At 38.0% G+C, this 15,683-nt stretch overlaps 1 protein-coding gene across 3 annotated transcripts in view; it reads left to right on the plus strand.

Annotated features, from left to right (window-relative positions):
• Positions 1 to 15,683, plus strand: part of KLF7 (KLF transcription factor 7) — a 482,827-nt gene that overhangs the window by 264,498 nt on the left and 202,646 nt on the right. For all 3 annotated transcript variants that reach the window (XM_064373105.1, XM_012446042.2, XM_012446043.2), the window contains one exon: positions 12,534 to 12,671. The gene's annotated coding sequence lies outside the window, so the exon portion shown is untranslated. The remainder of the gene's footprint in view (positions 1 to 12,533; positions 12,672 to 15,683) is intronic.

Below are 15,683 nucleotides of genomic sequence, written 5' to 3' on the forward strand. Positions count from 1 at the left end.
TGCAAAGAGACACAAGAAATGACCCCTGTCCTCGAGGAGTTTCCAATCCGGTTGAGAAGTCAAGATCTTCCCAAGAAGAGTTAAGAAGTAGGAGATAGTATGTTATAATAGAGGTCGTATTATTTATCTACTGTTGCAGAAAAAATACTCCACAACCTAAATAGACATTTATTATCTTCCATAGTTTTTGTGGGTCTGGAATTCCGCAGTGGCTTAGGTGGTGGTTCTGGTTCAAGATCTCTTACAAAGTTGCAGTGTGAAGATCTCAGCTAGCCTTGAGTCATCTTAGCTAAGCTTAAGTCATCTGAAGGCTTGAGTAGGATTGGAGAAGCCACTTCCAAGTTGGTTTACTCATATAAATGGTGAGTTGATGATGGTTGTTGGCAGGAGTTCTCCATTCCTTACCTGGTGGACGTCTCCACAGGGTGTCCTGAAAGTTCTAAGTATATGGCTTCTCCAAGAGTGAACGGTCCAAGCGAGCAAGGCAGAATCTGCAATGCCCTTTATGACTCACCCTTAGAAATTATTGCATCATTTTCATAATATACTATCGGTGACAAAGGTGAGTGCTAGCAATGTGAAAGGGTGTATATAAAAGCACAATACCATGAGGTAGTAATAACTGGAGGCCACGTGGGAGGATGTCTAGCATAGGTGCCAAGTGAAATATTTAGAATTTAGGAGCTATGGAAGTCAAGAAATATGAGAGTGACTTTGGGTAGGAGTATTGTATTAGTTTCCTCAGGCTGTCATAAGAAATTACCCCATACAAGATGGATTAAAACAAATAACATTTATTCTTTCACAGGTCTGGAGGATAGAAGTCCAAAATCAAGGTGTTGCAGGGTTCCTTCTGAATTCTGTAGCAGGGATTGTCTCTTTCCTGGCTTCTGGCGGTTGCTGGCTACTCTTGGCATTCCTTGGCTTGTAGACATATTACTGCCATCTCTGTGTCCATCTTCACATGTTTCTGTCTTTGTGTCTTCATGTGGCCTTCTTATAAGGACACCAGTCATTGGATTTAGTGTCCACCCTAATCCAGTATCACTTCATGTTAATTTAACTAATTACATTTGCAAAGACCCTGATTTCCAAATGAGGTACCAGGAATTTTAACTCAACATATCTTTTTGGGGAGCACCATTCAACCCACAAGTGAAAAGTGAAAGAGGGCATGAGGAAACAGAATTGGAGCTTCAAGTAAGGTAAGATGTGGATGGAGAAACAATAATACTCTAGTTGGTGAGATGTGATTGCAAAGGAAGGAGGAAAAGAAGCAAAGGAAGTTGAGAAACCATGAGTTATATTCAGTAAAATTAGACACAAGAAGGTAAGTCTGATTGGAGAAAAGAAATAGTAGCACTTCAGTTTGAAGTTAGATTATGAATATATTGTGAAAGATCTTAAAAGACATGCTAAGGAGTTTGGATTTCACTCTTCAGTCAATGGTGAAATCACTTGTTTCTCTCTCTCTCTTGCTCCTTCCTTTCAGAAGCCCGTAACTACATTTATTTATTTTTATTACATTAATTGAAGTATAAATCACATACAGCAAAGTACACAATTCTCAGTCATTTTTTCTTACACACACATATGCATACTACACACACATGTAAATACCTATGGATTAAACAATTCTGACACTTCAGAAAGTATACTTTGTGTCTCTACCCTGTCAATATCACCCCTCAGAAATCACTGTTCTCACATTTATCACCATAGACTAGCCTGCTGTTAAACTCCATATAAATGAACCATATTGTATGTATTCTTACACGTTTAGTTCCTTTTGCTTGTCATTGTCCATGAGTTATCCATGATGTTGTGTGTAGCGGTAACTGGTGCTTTTTAGTGCTGTATAGTAACCCATTGTATGAAGACATCACATTTTATTTATCCTTTCTACTACTGATAAACACACTTAAGACTTTTTGATGTATGAAACAGCTTGATGAAAAGAGGAACTGTTACTGGCATGCATTGTTAGATAAATGAAAGAATAATCTCCAGGTGGATTGAACTGGTAAAAAAGAGTTTCTAAAACTTTAAGGTATACAAATATTACATGGGGAGAGCTTGTTAAAAATTCAGATTCTTGAATGCCAGCCTTAGTGATGGCTTCTCCAGGGGTGAATGGTCTGGGGCCTGGGAATTCTGTACTTCTAACAAGCTCTCATGATGATTTTGTTAGAGGTGATCTTTGGCCACCCTTTGAGAAACATTGAGAAAGAACTTGAATTTAGGAGATAGGAATTAAATAATGTGTTAATGATTGCCTGAACTGGGATTTTGCCCTGAGAAAGGAAAGAAGGTGATGGACATGAGATGAAAAAGACAAAAGAAAGACTCAAAGGCATTGTTGACAGACTGTCAGTGAGGAGTGAGGGAGACAGATGAGTCTAAAATGACGCTGAGGTGTCACACTTGGATGACTACATGTTGATGACATCATTTGGGTTCAGCACAGCTCTGTTGTTTGGGAAAATGAGGTAGGCCTGTGCCACTATTTGGATGATAATTGAGGAAGAGGCACTGAGGTCACTATTATTTCTGATCAGACTGCTGCCACCTTGTTGAGCTTAATAGTTGTCCAGGTCATAAAACTACAATTCTGGGAGGTACCCCCAAAGTTCCTCTGGCTTGTTTTCTGCTGCTCATCAAACCAGCATAGGAACCACGTTAAGGGCAACTCAGCTCCAATGTATTTGGGCAGACCCCAATAACTCTTTTGATACTAGAAGTGGTTCCAAGGATTTCTGTAGCTTAAAAACTCAAGGATTTAAAAATCTTGTTCAAATGCAAGTAAAACATATCTGGTTGTTCTTTAATGATCTTACTTTTCCCTTCAGTTATTTCTCAAAGTCACTGGTTACATGAATTCCTTCACACAAAGGGAAATGGAGAGCCCTCTATCCTTACTAGTCTTACTAGGATATAGGAAGCCAGTCCATTAGTATTTCTATATAGATCCAATTTCCCAAACCTTTAATCATTTTTTGTGCCTCTCATCTGAAAATACGTGATTACATGCTTGACTAAGAGAAGCATTTGTTTTCTCGATACTGTGTTGGCATTGCTGAAAGTGCTCAAAGGGGTTCAATCTACAGGTGTAGTTGCTCACTTTCACCACAGATGTGTGCCCTAAAAATGTGAATATAAATTACTCTTTTGGGGTGAAATCAAATTGCACGTTCCCCTTTGAATTTCAACCTCAGCAACGCTTTCACTTTATTTCTCATTGGCCTTCTGGGAGCTCTAACTTCTAACCTTTTACTGTGAAGTATGTTCTTCTTTCTAAACTGTCAGTGGCCATAACTGTCCTTCCAATCCTCATAAGAAAATTTATCTTTATCATGATTTGGCATTGATCACTCTTTTAAAAACTGGATTTATCTAATGGGAATTTTAAAAGTTGCTTTTTAAATCATGGAAAGGGAAAATACCAGAGGGTCAATAATCCTGGGAAGATCCTGGGTAGCAGCTAGAGGCCCCTAGTTCACAATGAAAGGATAGTAAGACAGTTCATCTCTCTTTGACTCAGGAGATTTACATGCTCCACCCCACCTCTTGCAGAAAGCAGGACTCAGTCACCGTGGCTGAGCTGGATAGGGCTTATCCATGGAGATGGAAAGCAGGGGCTCAGCAAGCAAGACTGGTCTTCCTGTTCAGTCACTTAAGCTTGTGAACACTCAAAGCAATAGACAGCAATTCCTTATTCTGCTCCTCTCAGTATTTGATGAATGATGAGGGCAATTGCAGTTGGCAAAGTATTTGCAGCCCAGAGAGGTTAAATGATTAGCTGAAGATGATGTTGCAAGTAAGTGATAGGATTAGAAGAAGAACCAAAAATTATATAGATCCAGGCTGTTTTTCCCAAGAGACCAGAGGGTCATAATTATGGTGAATGATGTCAGGCTTGAGAAAGATGTTTATCTTTGGGGCAGTATGAATCCATGCCCGGAGAAGCAGGAGAATCCTGTTTTCCTTAGAACCATCAACCTTCTTTGCATCCATTTGGAGACAGCATTACGTATCAATTTTTCAGGAAGGTAAGGTAATTTACATAAAGTTATAAAGGGACAGTAGAGCCAGTGTCGAGAATGATGTTCTGTTCTCCCTCTTGATCTTGCTGAATGACAGGGTATTTATCTATTGTCTTTCTTTGGTTGTCAGTATTTATTTTGGTGTTTGCTCCCCAGTCTCAGTTGCAGCATTGAGCTTTGCTTCTCCATTTGTAAACTTCCCTGTCTTGTTTACTGAGAAGGTTCTGGGCTTCGAGTAGAGCAATGGTCTGGATAAGGAAGGCAGAGCCCCATATTCCCCAAATGGAATAATCCATGAGCTTTGGTGTATTTCTTGAAGAAAGTTCAAACCAAATGAAAGCCTCCCTTTCTTAATTCTGGCAGGATAACTGTAATATTACTTTTACAATATCCTCTCAAATCTGAGTGATGCTCAGAGGAAGTTTGGAGAATTCACTCTTTCCCCACCAGGTTATTTTGCCAAAAGCTAACATGGTCTCTTCTAGGGAGTGAGGCTGTCTATACCTTTGGCAAATAGTTCATCTAATTAGAATCATGAGAAACCCCTCCAGGTAATCCATGGCTCTGTCTGACTAGGCTATGGCTAATCTGAATAAACACACACTAGGGGATATTTGTCTTGTAGAGGCCACAGGCTTCCCCCCGCCCCCTCTTTTTTTTTGAATGAGAAGTTTTTGTTTACTGCAATGGTCTGAGAAGATGAGAGTTTTTCTTACAATCTTGAGTGCCTATTCCTTTGACTGTCTGAAAACTCCTAGGAGGTCTGCTCCCTTGCATAGGGCATGAGGTAGAGTTCAAACCCCGTATAGCACTTTAGGCTAACCCTGCTTGGACGGGAGCTATCTTAGTGATCCTTTTATGTTTTTATCTTTTTAAATTTTATTTTAGAGTGGCACAATCATAGTCAACTGCAGTCTCAAACTCCTGGGCTCAAGCAATCCTCCCGTCTCAGCCTCCTTAGTAGCTGGGATTCTAGACATGAGCCACCACAGCCAGCTTATTTTTATTTTTTAAGTAAGCTTTTTATTGAAGTATAGTTTACATATAGAAAGTTCATATATTTTAAGCGTATAGCTAGTAGTTTTCAGAAAGTGAGAGTAGACTATGTAAGCAGTCTATAGATGAAGAAATAAAAGACATCAGGACCACAGAAGACCCCTCAGGCTCCCTACTGTTCACTACCTCTCTCTCCAGAAGGTTACAACTATCCTGACTTCCAACATCATAGATTAATTTTTCTTCTTTTGAAAATTTTTAGAAATGAAACAATGCATCATGTTTTTTGCATGTCTGGCTTCTTTTGTTTGACATTATGGTCTTGACATTCATCCATGTTGCAAGGATAGTTCATGCCCTGCCATTGCTGCTTAGTATTCCATCGTATGTATGTAGCACAACTTATTTACCAATTTCACTGCTGATGGACATTTGAATGGCTTTTCTCTTTGGATTTTAGCTCTCTTTGGATGTATCTCTGCCCTGTGTACACAGAGTGTACACAAGTTGTCACATAAATGTGTATGCCTCCCTCTGTGTGATCTTACTCTCTGCAGAGATATAGCTGCCAGAGATTATCCATTTTGGTGCTTAGGGCTGATTTCAAATATACTTATTGTTCCATGAGTATACTTCAGCTTATCAAATGAGTTATGCCAAGTTTGAGTTTGGAGAAAATGGTTTCTGCAGATATAAGACATGTAAATATATATGTTTCTTACAAAACCCTGCTCTTCATATAGAAATATTTTGATTCCTTGTGACTTTCAGCTATGCATTAAGTATGTATATTTAGAAAAAACTTAAATTACATATAAAACCAATTCAGGTTATTCATATACAATTTAAGTATAGCATATTTGTACATGGATAACATAGGGAATATTTTTACCCAAATTGCACTTCTTACCCATGTTAGTGGGAACCATCTTACCAAAGTATATTCTCTTTATTACACATTATTTTTATAAGACTAACCTTTTATTTAAAAAATAAAAGCAAAATGTTTTTGGAACAAGCTTGGCTAGATATAATGTATGTGACTTTTGTTGTATATTTATCTATCATGGGATTTTTACCTTTCATGTTTTCAGCTCTTAGAGATGAAAAAATGGTTAGTCTTTCTTCTTGGTATATCTACAAACCGCCATATTAAAGTCATTTTTACTAGATTAATAACCAATTTTTCCTGACCTGGTTCAACTTCTAAAAAGTTCTCAGTTATATTATCCAGAACTACATAAGCAACTGTGATAAATTACCCTATATGCCCATGGGAGTTGAATATAACTCTTTCCAAGATAAAATGAGGCAGTCAACAAAATTACTGAAAATACTCTCCCCTCGAATGTTACAAGTACTTTTTAGTGCATTCAAAACATGTGAACAAATATTTGGAACATAGTTCTGTATTTTTTTTTAGTACAAACATTGTTTGCAATAGTCACCAATGAACTACTTATGCAGTAATTAATTTACTATGCAGCTCTAGTTGGGAAAATGGCTTGAAATTGTAAAAATGTCTTGTAAAGAATGATTTAATTTAACGATTTAACATCAAGTATTATCCCCTTTAAACTCAAATTTATGGAAAACCCTTCTGTATTGTTACCACATGACTCACATAATAATTTAGTGAGGAGAGGAGCCACATCAGGGGAGACAAATGCTTTCACTCCAGCAGGGGAAGGTAAAGGGAAACCACCATGCTTTGTTGCTGGTCTCCCCTGATTTTCTTCAAGTAGCCCTTTTAGAGACTCTCACCAACCTGTCCTCCCCCTACACCTAGGAGAAACTGAGGATGTGAAGGGAGAAATGCAGGCACATGTGACATGTAATTTCCTTCCCAGGGATAGGGCCCAGATGGCATCAAATGTAAAGGTTACTTTTGAGTGTGTGTTTTTATTTGTGTCCATGACCAGCTCTTGTGCTAAATATTCAGGCAGAAAAATCCCAATGACTTCCATTTTCTTGAATTAGCTAAATAACTGGCCACATGTAGCCTGGTTTCCCTCCACCGCTGATCATGACCTTGGACAAGTCACGTAGCTGACCTAAATCTGGAAAGGGGGAATGACCATACCTCACTCATTGCCTTGTGAAGCTCAAACAAAATAATAGCATTGGAAAGCTCTTTATAAGAGTAAAGCACTCTCATGTTTATTATGGTTGAGAGAAAAGTAGACTTTTCTTTCCCTAGTCTGAATTGTGCCAACTCTTCTGGCTCACTCACTGCAGGTCCTGTATCCAGTGTGTAGAGTGTGGATTTTGTCTGTTTGTATTCTGATATTCTGCCTGGTTTGGAATGGAAGCTTCTTTTGTGCAATGATTGTGGTTTTCTATGGATTATACAGAGTTCTGATCCAAGCATAGTAGAAAAGCTTCATGTATTTTAAAAAATAAACAATAACAAAAAATTACTATTTTAATGAGCCAACACATGGTTTTTATGTGCCAACTATGGACTAAGCTTTGTAAGATTTCTTTTTTTTTTTTTCTTAGAAGCAACAGCAACATAAGAGAAATGCTTAATGACTTTGCTCCTATAAAGTGTAACAGGAAATTCACCTGGCCTCCAGCCAAAGAATGTACCTAGGTGCAAATTAAGATTAAAATGGTTAGTCTGTGTCTGATCCCATTCGTATTCTTCCCTCTGGCTGCAAATAGGTACAAGGAGAAGGATTTGTCACAGTGTTTTCTCCCCAAGGTCTCCATGTGATCTATGTGATTCCAGTGGATTCTCCCTGGATGACTTGGTCAGCAATGCAGCAATGCTCAGGGATTTCTCACAGGGCCAGAAGAATCTACGTGTACCTGGAAACACATGCTTTCAGCTTGGGCATAAATGATTGGCTCCAGAATGTGTCCAAGGTTTACTGGTCACCTTCAAGTCCCAGCAAGAGCAGCATGCCTCATACATCATACAAGGCTACATCATGCATCCTCCCTGTACAGGAGGGTGGGCAAACTGCTTAAGTACTCAATTTTCTCATTTTAAAAATGGGGTTATAAGATTACCCATCTTGACGGGTTGTTTGGAGCATTCAGTGAGATAATGCTTACAAAGCAATTAGTGCAGGGCCTGGTTAAGATTAGTTTTTAAAACTGTGTGTCTCCCATCTCTATCTGTGAAGGAGGCTGTACCTCAAAGTTTCAATGCCTGATCAAGTAGCACAAGCCTCTTTCCCAAAGCTGCAGAGAATGGATCCCATTGGGAAGCTACAGTAGAGAGACAAGCACCCCACAAAGATTACAGGATTCCTGCCCTTCTCTTATTTCTGCTCTTCCAGCTTTATCTCTCGTCTCCATTAGCAAATTTACTTTCTAAAACCAGTAGCTGTATCCTTTGAAGGGATTGCTTGGTTAATAGTTTAAGAACAAACAATAACAGTATAATCATTATAGCAATAACCCTTGGTTGGCTGGATTGGTTTCTTCCTTGCACACATGACAAGGGAGGGAGAGTGAAAGAGGAAGGGCAAATTTTTGCATTAGCTTTCCCTGTGTTGGGAATTGGGGACCCTTTCCCAGTTGAAAAGAGCAATGCTACTTGGTCCTGGGTGAGACACAATGTGACAGTAACATGCCCCCAAATTCATAAACGCTGGAGGGAGTTGACAGCTGGTATTTTTAAAGGAGCTGATTTGGTGGCTAATTTTATTTATTTTGCTTCCTTTGCCAAGATCAGCTGCTTCTTTGCCCTGTGCCATTAAGTCCCAGGAGGTCCATAGGCAGCAATTTACAAATCTATTCCTTTCCGTGGTGAAGGTTCTTTCTACCGCCATGGGTTTTTCATAGAGAAAATAGAAAATCTAGAAGCCATATAACCAGAGTGATCTTTAATGTTTCATCAAAAGCTGTCCTATATGGGTATTTATTTATATTTAGCCCAGAGTGAAAGGTCCCAGGAGGCTGCAGCCTGAGCAGATTTGGTTCAATATCTGCAAAGGAATTTAAATAAGCTTACCAATAAAGAAATCTTCCTACAAGAGGAAAAAAAAAGTGGAACTTAAGTCTGATTGACCTTGGGACAAAGACAGGCTGGAAACCATTCAGTAGTCAATAACAGAGCCACGCAGCCTGTAGACATGTCTTTGTGAGTGTGCTTATGTGTAAATTGGGCCAGGGGTGGAGGGGGGGAAGCAACATCTTCATGAAGTCTCCATGGTTGCATTAGATTGAAAAAAGGAATTGATATTTCATTATAAAGCTGAATGTTAAAAATTAGCATTCCTAAAATTTCTGACAATCTGGCTTAAGTAAAATCATAACAGATGTATATGAAAGTGATATTGCTAGAGATTAACGGTTGTATGATGGATATCCTGCTGCACAACATCTATGAATAATGCATCATTATCTATTATCTTTAAATCTATCCAGGATTAACAGCTTTGCAGATTATTTAGCATCCAAGATTTAAGGGATAAAATCAATACATACATGTTTTGATAATCAATGACAATCAATTCATTAATAATAAACATGTAGCCAACCTCAGTTAAATGCTCAGGGGGGTGTCCATATTCTCTAATTGTGTTGGTTTATTTGCTATGCTGGCAATTTGGGATGATGTCTTTATAATCTACGTCAATGTGGAAAAAAAAAAGAGAGAGAGAATGTTCTCCAGATCTAAGCAAGAAAAAAATAAAATAATAATAGTAAAAAAAAGGCATCTTCTCCAGGAGTTTCAGCTTAAAATACAGAGCTTTCTATTGCCCTTGGGGTTACGCTGCTGCATCTCCTAGCACTGGGGGTTGGACAATGATTGGTTTCCTTTGATAAAAAGTTCTTCAGGAAAGTACCAGCCTAGTCAGAGAAGGCCACCAGGCTGTGCACCCCAGCAGTGCAGCCTTGGGCAGGATTGAAGAGGGGAGAGAGGAGAAAAGCCACTGTCTCTGTAGCACCCACAGGAAGAAACCAGTGGACCTGGAAAAGGTGACTAATTGCTCATGTTACATTTAGAATGATCACTGTTTTTCCCCATTTTGACATGATGTCACTGTGGAAAGGGGTTTTAGCTTAGATTAATGATAGTTGTGGGAGTGAGGAGAGAATCCCCCACCCCTAAATTCCGTAGTAGGATTCTTTATTCTTGAGTTCATCTTCTCAAGGTGACACTAGACCCTAATATTAGACAATTGCTATATCTTTCCTCTCCCTCCACCTTTCCCTCCCTTTCACTTTCTTTTTCTCTGTAATGCTGAGCTTTTGGCAAAGATACCAAACAGACAATCCATTTGCAGCCAAAAGTTTATGTGTATGTTGATTGTTTCTGATGAGTGGATGGAAACCTCAGCTTCTCAGTGCCCTTGAGCAAAAAGAACTGAACAAGTTGTGTGTTTCCACATCACATATTGTTGCAATAGCTAATTCTTAAGTTGCAGAATATTATTATAATATGAAATTCTGAGGTTGTAGCTCAATTCACTTTCCTTACTAAGTTACTGCACATACAGTTCTGACTATGTCACAGCTTTTTGTTTAAACCAATAGCTGGTTTCACAGAGGTTAGAAGCCGTGTTTGAGAAATGTGATTTGCATCGATTAAAATTTCTTAAAGGACACACTGCAATCGAATGACAGGCTATTTTTAAATTATTTACAACTCGGCATTTAACTCAAAGCAAATTGTCAACTAAATCTAGTTATCATTTTATCTGCTGGACCCATTCCCCCTGAGCATACCAACCATGAAAAAGATTATCTCCTCAATTTATTGCTTTAGCAATTCAGTAGACATCTTCTTGGCACCTCTCTCCTAGTACTAAATGATGATAGAAAGGCATTGATGAATTTTGGGGGCATTTGTTTCCAGAATTTCCCCAAACACCTTTTTTCTGGATCTAATTTCCACTATAATCACTCTACTATGGAAAAATCAGAGATTATTTTTCCACTTACATTTTCCCCATGCTACTAATAATAGAAATTGACAAATTTCCTTTGGTACCTCTCTAACCATGTACCTATTGCTATGGTATTGTCATGAATGCAGTTCCAAGCTCTTCTCCATCTCACTGCTTGTACATGTCAATTCCCTCTGTCATAGGGACATTCTTCCCATTGACCTTTGCTTGGCTCTGTCCTCATTATCACTCAGATCTTAGTCCAAGTGACAACGCCTCTGGGGGCTTCCTGGACCACCTTATTCTATGTTACTTTCTTCTCCCAATACCATTCCAGTAGTTATCTACTACCATGTTACCTACTTTACGTCACTTACTACCATCTAAAATACTCTTACTTATTAACCATACGTGATTTTGCTTTGTTTTTCTCAGCAAAAGGTAAGCTCCATGAAAGAAAGGATCTCAGTTTTTTGGTTTACTACTCTTTCCCAGTGCCTATCACAGTGCCTTGGGTATAGCAGACAATAAATATTTGCCACACAAGTGAATGAACAGGTACAAAATTGCAATCAGGGAACCTAGCTACATTTCTGTCTGTAGTTTTGATTTTCTGCATGACGCTGGACTTTCTATTTAGCCCAGTTCTAGATTACAGGACCAAAAGATATCTCTAAGATTAGATGGTCATTCTGCTGATGAGGAACTAGAACACAGAGCTGTCAAATCACCCAGTGAGTGGTAAACATGAGTTTTAATTCCAGGCCTTCAGTTTTCTTAGAGCAGCGGTTTTCAGCTGGGCAGTTTGTCTCCCTCCTCCTACCCCCACCACCAGAGACATTTGACAATGTTTAGAGACATTTTTGGATGTCATAACTTGGGGAGAGGGAGTGGTGTGTGTTACTGGCTTCTAGTGAGTAAGGGCCAGGGATGCTGCAAAACACATTATAGTGCATGGGACAGTGCTCCACAACAAAGAAATATCCAGCCAGAAATGCCAGTAGTGCCAAGGCTTAGAAAGCCTGACTTCGAGCAATCAACAGCAGTAATAAGGCTTCTCCCTTCTGTTTGAAAATCAATGGGAAATCTCCATAAAAATTTGAGTTTTTAGGATTTTGTAGTACAGAATTATTGGTTGGCATTTTTTGCAACAAAAAATTTAAATTCTTAAAGTAAAAGTGCTTTATTATTTGTAGATTATAGAAGTAATATATTCTTGTTGTGAAAGAATTCAGATCAAAAGAAATATATTAAAAAGGAAGAGAAAATCATCCATAATCCTACCCCTTGGACATAAACATATGAGCATGTTGGTGTGTACTTTTCGAGACTCTTTAAAATACATACATACATATATCTATATGCCTTTTGACAAAACTGGAATTTCAAATTTATATGTACTCTTGTAATCTGCTTTGTTCACTTAATAATATTTTATTGACACATTATAACTCTATAAATAAAAAGCTAAATTATAATTTCTATTGGTTTTATAATATTCTGACATATGGTTGATGCAAAATATGTTTTACCAATCTCCTATTGATGAGTATTTATGTTGTTTCTGATATTTTAATATTATAAACAATGTGTCAGTGAATATCCTTGTTTATTCATTCTTGTTCATTCTCAATTTTTTCCTTAGGGATTGCTGGGGCAAAGGAAATGTGATATATGTTGTCAAGTGTCTGCCCAATTACTAATTGGAACCAAATAATTAGAAATCTCAGTATTCTGGAATCCTCTGTCACCCTACTTTCAGATGAGAGATGCAATTTGCAAGGTAAAGTATAGTTAGGCATGATTCTTTTTCCTTTATTCCCTAGTATTAGAACAAATTTATTCTCACCTCCTCCACTCATTTAAATTTGATTCAAGAAAAAGTTATTAAGGAGGAAGGAAAGGAACATTTGCCAAGTCCTACTGTGCATTATTCACTATATGCTAGGAATTTGTATTCTTCCAGCAACCTGAGGGGTAGGCTGTCTCTTCCTGTTCATAGATGGGAAAACGGAGAATTAGACACTCTCACTGAATATCACAAACATGACACCTGGCAGAATCGGAATTTGAATGTGGTTCTTGCCTTTAAGAAGTTTATAGCCTACTGTAAGGCAAAATGTGCCAGGGACACTTCCCATATTCATGTCAGGTATGATGAGATTGATGTTCAAATTATGACCCTGAGGGTTTTAAGATTTTAAACCTGTAAAGAAATAGTTGGCTAGGTTCAGGATATTGTACTTACCAAAGAAGGAAAGTAGATTAATGTGTATTTGAAAGTACTTTCAATAACTAAGATTGAAAAATGCAGAGATGTCTGATCTCTCTCTAGTAATCAAAAAAATTTAATCAGTTAATTGAAGTTTGTACTTGATACATTTGTTTTTTCAAAAGACCCCTGGATATTTGCCTATCATCAACATGCAAGATACATGGCTCCAGTCAATAACTATGCCATAAATACAATTTCTTTTAGAAAGCTGAGAAGCCAAGAATATTAGAGAGCTCTCTTGTCTACTCCTTTTCTTATGTCCTTTTATTCCCCCTCATTAGAATTCTTAAGTCTTCTCAAGCCTGTGTACTCTGGTTAAGCTATGCTAGGGTCTCCAAAAGGAGTAAAAATGGACAGGTCCCAGGCAAAGAGAGATCAGACAGCTAGTTTCAGAGTGAGATTTGCAAGATGGGAGAAACCCCACGGGGTGGAAATATCTTACCATTGGCCTTTGTGGTTTGAAATGCTCTGCTTCATCGCATGACTCAGCACTCCACTTCTGAGTAATTCATTAAGAAAACACTCAAAGAGGTACAAGTGTATTTATTGCTGCACTGTTGTAGATAGTGAACAATCAGAAACAGAGTAAGTGATTGTCACTAAGAGATAAACTGTGATACATACATACTGTGGAATAATATGCAGCAGTTAAAAGAATCTATTGTGGATAGGTGTTTTGTGTTATGTATACGTATTGTGAACATCTTTTGTGGCCTGCCTTTTCACTCTATTAATAGTGCTTTTTGACAAAATGAAATTCTTAAAGTACCACATTTTATCATTTGCTTTACTTTGTGTGTAGTGCTTTTTGTACCCTGTTTATGAAATCTTTTCCCTCCCTATGGTCATTAAGATATCCTGTTTTCTTCAAAAAACTTTATTGTTTTGCTTTTCACAATGAGATCCACAGTTCATCTAGAATTTGCTTTTGAGTATGGTCTGAAGTAGGGGTTAAAATGTATTTTTTTCATATAAATATCCATTTGACCCAGCATGATTAACTGTAAAGACATCCTCCCCCACCCACACACACACTGTTCCTCACTTTTAGTTTTATTACAAATCAAGTGACCATATAACTGTGGGATTTTAACTTTTTTCCACTGATCTGTTTGTCTGCCCTCATGCCAATGCCACATTGTCTCAATTTGCTAAAGCTTTAAAATAGGCAGAAGACTAGAATGAGACTTTGCAAAAGAGATATCTAAATGTCCAATAAACTTATTAAAAAGTGTTCAACTTTATTAATAGGAAAACTCTATATTAAAACCATAACAAAATATCACTACTTATCTACCAGAATGGTTAGAATGAAAAAAGTAAGACTAACAAAAAGTGCAAGGTGTTGGTGAGGAAGCAGAATAATGGGAGCTCTCATACACTCCTGAATATAAATTGGTGCAATCATCTTGGAAAGGTACTTGGCAGTAGCTGCCAAGCTGATTATATATATATGTACATCTTATTAGCTAGCAATACTACGCTTAGACATATACTCAAACAGAAGGGTTTGTGATACGTATACCAAAACATATATACAAGAGTGTGCATAGCTGATTCATTCATAATAGCACAGATGTTCATCAGTAGTAGAATGAATAAATAATTTGTGTTGTATTTAATCAATGAAAAAAAATGAAACTATCACTACATATAAAACATGAGTGACTCTTCCAAGGACAAAGTTGAAAGAGATAAAGTAGTCACAAAAGAGTACTTTATAATTCCATTTACCTAAAGTATACAAACAGGCAAAATCAATATATAATGATAGAAGTGAGGTTAGTGATTGGGGTCTAGGAACATGGAAGGGACATGAGGGGAATCTTTTTGTGCTGGTAATGTTCTATTTCTTGATTGTGGTGGGGGTTACTGGTGGAATGTTCACTTTGTGAAAATTCTTAGAGCTGTACATTTGTGATTTGTGCCCTTCTTTTAATGGATATGTCTAAAATATTTATTTTAAAAATGAATCAGATAGTTATATATTGTGAGTGCACAGTACCCACGAAATAATTCCACATGTCTTTTTTTTCTTTTTCTTTTTCTTTTTTTTTTTTTTGAGATGGAGTCATGCTCTGTCACCCAGGCTGGAGTGCAGTGGCACAATCTCGGCTCACTGCAACCTCTGCCCCCCAGGTTCAAGCAATTTTCCTGCCTCAGCCTCTCGAGTAGCTAGGATTAAAGGCGTGCACCACCACATCTGGCTAATTTTGTATTTTTAGTAGAGATGGAGGTTTGCCTTGTTGACCAGGCTGGTCTCAAACTCCCAACCTCAGGTGATCCACCCACCTCAGCCTCCCAAAGTGCTGGGATTACAGGAGTGAGCAACCACGCCAAGCCCAATACCACTTATCTGTATGAACGTATATGCGAATGCATGTGTATCTCTGGAAAGGATATCAGGTGTTAGCATTTGTTGGCTTTCTAGAATTGAAGCCATTTAACTTGACTGTATTATCACAATTGTGTTGGCATCAGTTTGGCAATCAAATTGGAGATCAGATCATTAGGTGGATT

This window comes from Aotus nancymaae, unplaced genomic scaffold, assembly GCF_030222135.1.
Source record: "Aotus nancymaae isolate 86718 unplaced genomic scaffold, 86718_ANA_hifiasm-v0.15.2.pri h1tg000008l, whole genome shotgun sequence".
Classification (NCBI taxonomy): Eukaryota; Metazoa; Chordata; class Mammalia; order Primates; family Aotidae; genus Aotus; species Aotus nancymaae.